Here is a 7,266-nt window from a genome sequence, read left to right as displayed (position 1 = left end):
CATACGTTTCCCTCCTCACGCCCTTTTCCATTTTTTCCCCTCCCGTTTTTAATGGGTATCTTCCCAATCAGGAATGTTTTATTGCAGGATATTTCAGCATGACCGCATTGCGTGAGCCCGAGGAGCGCTCCATTCTTAGCACGGCAGCGCTCGCTGTGCCAGGCTTGCCGCCGTGTGCCTGCCAAGAAGGGAGAAGGGTGGGGCGGAGCAGTTAGAGTGCGATGGTAGCGTGTGGTTGTGTGCCAACATTAGTTTTCTGGATGGCCACCCCTAGCAGCACCTTCCCCCGACACACACACCCTCCACTCTCGCTTTTTAAGGACACACACACACACACCAACAATGCTCGGGACTGAACTTTGGGAGGAAAAACTGTTGCTACAAGCTGCCTTCCTCAAGACGTGGGGGTTTGATGGTTAGTGACAACTAAGGCGCTCACGTTTAATCGGTAGACCCCTCCTCCAGCTCACAGGTCCTAACCCATGACTTCTCTCGCGCTATTCTCTCAGACACCGTGTGTGAAAAAGACACGCTTGTGTTTTTCATTTTTGGGTGCAAAACTCGACAATCACCATGCGGTTTGAACTGAAAGATGTGTTGTTTTGTCTCCCCTCTAACAATGGCCGTTATTGTGCATCAGTGTCACGTTGTGTCGCCTTTTGTTGGACCCACCGCTTACCTTTAGTTTCACCGAATGTGCGGGGGACGTGTCACATGACCAGCAGTATGCACCAGACGCCGACCCAGTCCATTCACCCAGCGGGAAAGAGCGACGTTTGGTCACTCTGCGAAATGCTTTGGAAGATACAACGACATTATGACCTATAGAACGTGTAAGGCCCAAATCTGTGTCCCATCTATCCATTATGTCTGGTCGTAGAGAGAGAGAGAGAGAGAGAGAGAGAGAGAGAGAGAGAGAGAGAGAGAGAGAGAGAGAGAGTGGTGGTCCGTTTAACCAAGACTTTTTTTTTTTAAACACAAAGAATAGAGAAACAAGAAATAAATAAAGGCCTTGGGTTCCATTGTGATTGTGTTGTGCTTATTCACTCCCCGGTGAGCGCCAGCTGGGAAAGGATACCGCAAAAAGGAGCGCCTCGGTTTTCCTTGTCCTGTCTGGACGTCTCCTCCCCTCCCTGTGTTCCCCTCCTCAGGCCCAGTCGGGACTCAAGTCGGGAAGAATACTCTGAACACCCCCCCCCCCCCCCCCACGGGTTGTTGTTGTTGCTGTTGTTGTTGTTGTGGTTGTTGTTGTCGTCAACCCTCATCGTGATGCTTTGCACAGAGCGGTGTCTGTGAATTTGCGATTAACTCGACACAGTTGTCGTACTTGGCTGGCGGTCAACACGCTACATGAGGAAGAGTTTCTCCATTAGGACAGCACGGTGCCTGACGGGATGCCAGAGGGTTTAAGAGCTTTAAACGCACGCAGAATGAAGTGTACTTTCCTCTGATCGAGACCATCTCCATTTCCCCCTCCATGCAGGCCGCACCGATCTGTCTTCTGCTCTTAGTTAAAATAAATAATATGAAAGAGGAGAAAAGCAAAACTAATGGGCTTAAACCTTCAGTTGAGTTGCTTAGACTGAATGAGCAACGAGAGCAAATGCCTGAAGGTTCAGCCGGTCTGCATTTAGAAATTGAATAAGATTACTCTGAGTTTCGTCTGTATAGTTTATACATGTTTTCACAACAACAAAGGCGGGTATTCAAAAAGCAACAATCCCATAACATCCAGGAGCTGGATTAAGTCAGAAGTATCTTGAGGGGTGGCAGCACCCCTCCCTTGTAGGTCCGACGGAATTCCTGATGGCAGGCCGTCTTTGATCACCATGGCAACGACTGGTCCGATATAATAATAATAATAATAATAAATTCAATTTATGTAGCGCTTTTCTCAAACTCAAAGCTCACAACCAGTAGGAGCACAACAATAAACAAACTAAAGGAAATGTAAAGTTGATGGGGCTTGGGTTGGTGGGTGATCTAGGGGAAGGCGGAGGAGAAGAGATGGGTCTTGAGGTGGGACTGGGAGAAGGTGAGGGACTCGGAATCACGGATATGTTGGGGGGAGGGTGTTCCAGAGCCTGGGAGCTGCCCTGGAGAAGGCTCTGTCGCCAAGGCTGCGGAGTTTTGTGTCATGTGCTATAATCGCTGAGCTGTAGAGTTGCCCCGGTTGGTGGAGGAGGAGGTGGAGGTGGCGGGGATGGGGGGGGGTGGCTTTCCAAGTACTCCAGGTCCAACATAAGGTATGTTAACCTGGCAGCCATGCCTGTATGGCAACTACAGGGGCATTCCTGATCGCCACGCTGCAAGGACGGAGACACAGCGGGACAGAGGCCTGTTCGGGTGTCGCTGGGGAGGCCAAAATGTACTCTGATGCCAGCACCCAATAGAAAGTAGAACAACTTGAGGCAGGGAAGAGGTGTGTGTGCGTGTGCGTGTGCGTGTGTGTGTGTGTGCGTGCGCGTGCGTGCGTGTGTGCGTGTGCGTGTGCGTGTGTGTGCGTGTGCGTGTGTGCGTGTGTGTGTGTGTGTGTAGTCAGAGGTGAGGGGAGGTGGTGAGCCAAATACGCAGGGCTCAGGGCTTACAGAGTAGCAGCCAAGCCGCAATGATACAGTTTAAGGAGAGAGAGAGAGAGGGATGGAGGGAGAGAGAGAGAGACGCACACACATACACACACACACACGCAGAGGGAGGGAATGAAGGGAGAAAGAGGGAGACAGAAAGAGCGCCACCAGGGCACAGGGAGCTACAAAAACACGGCCACACCCTAGGGAAGTAACAAGCAGTGAAAAGGCTAGAAATAGACGGCGGCAGACATATTAGACAGGGGTGTTGAGGGCCGAGAGGGGAGAGGTGGAGCTGGTGGAGCTGCTGGTGGTGCTGGCAGGGCAGGGTGGGGGAGGGGGGCGGATAGGCTGATGATAGATGATAGAAGTGCACAGACTGTCCGAAAAGAGATTTGAAGCGGGTGGATGCAGGAGAAGACGAAGCACAGAAAGCAGGAGGAGGACAAGATGTGTTTGGGGGGGGGGGGGTAAGTAACCCACAGAATTTTTCCAACATCTGTGCCAGCGGAGGAGAAGGGGAGGGAGAGCGGGGGGGGGGGAATAAGGGGGGCGGAGGGTAAGTCCAGATGCCGTTCGAGCGTTTACATGCGTTCCAACTTTCCTGAGGCTCGCTTAACAGACATGTGTGGGGGAGGGTTGGGATCGGGGGGGTGGGGGGGTTATAGGAGAGAGAGAGAGAGAGAGAGAGAGAGAGAGAGAGAGAGAGAGAGAGAGAGAGAGGATGCGGCTGGATGGGTTACATTGTGTGTGTGTGTGTGTGTGTGTGTGTGTGTGTGTGTGTGTGTGTGTGTGTGTGTGTGTGTGTGTGTGTGTGTGTGTGTGTGTGGGGTTAAGGAGCAACACCCTTCACCAGGAGGGAGGGAGGGATAAGAGTGTGGGTGGTGTTCGATGATTGAGCGAAACGCACTGACGAGTCCGGAGCCCAGGGAGATAGATAACGAGGGGAGAGGGGGACTCATAACCCCCTGACCCCCCCATCCCTAAGAATCCTTTCGACTGAGATTCTGAGTATTTTGATGATGTGCTTCAATGTCCACATGTTCATACTCGTTGGGTAAGTGAGGTTCTTCACTGATTATGCATGGAGCAGCTGCTAGGGCCTCCCAAAACCCTCTGTGACCCAGGAGGCAAATACAGCCCCAAATATGCCATGGGAATGGCCAGCATGTTTTATTGGAGAACCCAGCCTAAGAGCAAGGACATCACCCTGCACCCCAAAACCCCAGCCCATAGTTAGCCTGTGTCACCAGGAAAGGAAGCTCAATGTCAGGTGTAAAATACAATAGACGTGCAGGGGTTGACACTAACGGTTGCCCGCTTGCCCGGGGCAAGTAAAAAAAATGTTTGGGCAAGTTGAGATTTTTTCTGGTTGCCCGAACGGGCAAGTGGATTTTGGGTTGATGTTAATATAAAAGCTATTTATTCAAATGTTTTTAGAAATTGCAGAACAACCTTTTGTTCCGCAAAACCACACAAAATAGAAGTATTTGCAATTGATCAGCGCACTGTCTTCTCTTCTCTCGGAAAGCGAGTTAACAGACACGCATCGCTTCAGTGCGAATATAGCCCCGCCTTCCGTCACTCACTCGCAGTGCGGTCTCTGGCAGTGATTCGCTAAAGGTTAGCCAACACAGCTAGCATCTCAAGTGCAGCACCTCCGCGAACGGTTTAGGTAGAAGTTAAATGGAGTAGTGATAGAGGAGTGCAGTTAGGAAGTACTTTGGATTGAGGCAAATTATCAAGGAAAGTCAAGAACACGGTTTTGGGTTTCATAACTGTGCACATGCACACAGCAATAGCACGGGCTCTGACTCCCCGTACTCAACGGCAGCCATCTTAGCTACGTGGCGGAAGAGGCGGAGCCAGGCTGAGCCAAAGTCGGCGCATTTTCCACATAGCCTGCATTAATAGAGTCATTTTGTAGTTTTTATAGTTTTTATAGCTGCTAGGCATAAAGAGTTCACCGTTCAAAGCGGGATGTTTATTGCGGGGGAGTAGCCACGGCGGCAGTCGTGATCGTAATTTCCGGTTAGTGCACCACGGAGTACTCGATTTGGAACAGCACTCACATCTGAAAAAATAACGTAGTAGATAGTGCGGAGAGTAGGCCTATACTTCCTTTAAAGGGACTCTCACCTTTGTTGCATTTGAGAATTACAGCACATTCAAATCATCCCGCCTTCCTCCAATGCCCCACCCCCTAAGCGTTATTTTAAAACTAAGAGTACAAAACTAAGCGTTACTAAGCGAGTACTGTAACGACCTCGCCGGTGACATAATGATGTCGAGTCATTAGTAGTTGAAGGTAGTTTTAATGAACCAAAACCAGGTCACTGAAACCCGTAACATTGTAACCAACGGCAGAAAACCGACACAAAACAAACCCCGGTTACCCCGGCAACCCCCAACACGGTCTCACTCGCGTGCAGGCCCCCACCCTCCTGTTCTTCCAAGGCCCTCCCCCAGCTGACCTAATGATTCGCCCCCACGCTGATTGACAAGAAGAACATTACAATACATGCACATAGAACTGGCATAACGGACAACGAAATATAATGTAACACATAACACACAAAGTATTTAACTGTCCCAGGGTCGCTACAGTACAAAAGTTCTAGACTCCCATGGGTTATGTTTAGACTCCCATGGGTTATGTTTAGAATCCCAGGGGTCATAATATCTACCATCCTGGAGCTCCAGAGTAGCGGGACAACGTCGCGTCTGAGTCCGAAATGGGTCCCGTAATCGGACTGAGTGTGGCGGTTGGTTGCCAACGGTCTGGAGGTCTTCCTGGAGCTCCAGAGTAGCGGGACAACTTCGCGTCTGAGTCCGAAACGGGTCCCCTAATCGGACTGAGTGGTGCGGTTGGTTGCCAACGGTCTGGAGGTCCTGAGAATCATCCAGGGGAGCGGGACCACTTGGCTTCTGAGGCCGAATCGGGTCCCCTTGTCGGACTGAATGGTGCAGTTGGTGGCCAACAGTCTGGAGGTCTTCCTGAGGCTCCAGAGGAGGGTAACTGTGAGTCTGAGTCCGAGATGAGTCCCCTAATCGGACTGAATGGTGCAGTTTCAGTACGCCGTGGACCACTTTGGTCTGCCATCGTCAGTCGCTACGGTCGCTACTCGCTACTGTCTGCCGTGGAATCAAAACAAACCCTCTAGTTGAGGACGCGCCTTGATGACGCGGGCCCGAATGCGCCACAAGAAGCAGACGGAAAACCTTATATATCCATGCAGCAAACAGACAGGTCTGTCGGCCAATAAGGTCATTCGGTCCGAAGAATTTTATTGGTTGAAGTTTTCATTAAATATTATGAGAGTAAAATAATTGTTTGTTTTTACTCCTGGTGGGTCTGTCTTGCATATTAGAGTGTTATTACCTTATTAATACCAATTTAACCGTATCCAAAAAAAGTGTAAAAATGCAACAAAGGTAAGAGTCCCTTTAAGTATACTCATGGAAGTACGGGTATGGTCTCACGGAAATACGTGACACTGCCACGTTATTTAATCTATTGAAACGTGATCAGGGACACGTAGGCCTATTTTCTAAATGTTGTATTTCAATTGGAAGTGGGCTATTTGTCGTGTCACTAAGCATGACTTCCAAACTAAGGTTCTGTCCGGGAGCGTTCTCCCTAATGTCCCTTATGGAGCTCCGTACAGATCATTCATTGTTGAAAATTGTCTGTGATAACTAACAATATGACAGCTTTTGGCCACCCGTTTCTACTTTCACCTTTGATACTGAGAATAGGCCTATATTAAATGCAGGTGCGCTGCTCTGTAGGCAAACCGCGAAGGAAAAAAGGGTAGCTGCTTCATCTGTTCTTTTTAGAATTGTGTGTCTTGATGTTTATTTTATCTAGCCATCTATTCTCTTGTTTTGTGTGAATGAACGTCCACGTCGATGCCTCGATCGCAAGTCCAGTGTCGCGAGCGGACGTTGCCATGACATCTAGAAATCATACCGTATTTAATGGGTTGTAGTGAGTGTAACATAATTCACCTACAGTATTTTGTTATGTGTTGTTCTTTCAATTGTGTTAGGCATGTCGTTTACTGTCTTGGTGGTTCAGGGATCGATGTCCCTTTTAAGGATTACGAGCGTCTCATGACGTCAGAGCCCATGCGGGATTTGTTTACCTTCAGCACGTTTTGATTTCCTGTTTCTCTCTTACTAAATAAACGAGTCACACAACTGTGTGCTCAACGTGCGAAATTGTGTCTCTCACTTATGGCAATTTCCACAGGGTTATCAATTATCATTAATATTGATGTGTAGGGGTTGTTTATAACTCATTGTTTAGACCACGTCTGGGGGAATACTCTGATTCTGATTGGCTGCAGTGCGTGCATTAACTCCTGATATAACCCTACAGACACCTGCTAAGTAGTTCCAGTCAGTGTTTAGATTCTCGGCCCGAGCCCGAGCCCGAGCCCGACGCGGGCCGATATTTCCCACCACTATACTCGGGCCGGGCCTTTGATCGAGCGTTTTTATTTTTATTTTACCATTGGTTTATTGGCCTAATCTGAGGAGAAATCTATGCCATAGACAGAAATATTATAGGCCTTTATTACACGGGTCTTCTCAATGCCGTGGAACGCTCCGTTCACTTGCATGGGTAGTAGTCCGGTGACTTGTCTACCCCAGCGTCTACCGTTGCTAAGCGACGTCACCGTCTTTGCGGACA

The sequence above is a fragment of the Gadus macrocephalus genome, chromosome 15 (genome assembly GCF_031168955.1).
Source record: "Gadus macrocephalus chromosome 15, ASM3116895v1".
Classification (NCBI taxonomy): domain Eukaryota; kingdom Metazoa; phylum Chordata; class Actinopteri; order Gadiformes; family Gadidae; genus Gadus; species Gadus macrocephalus.
This window is presented reverse-complemented; position numbering follows the sequence as displayed.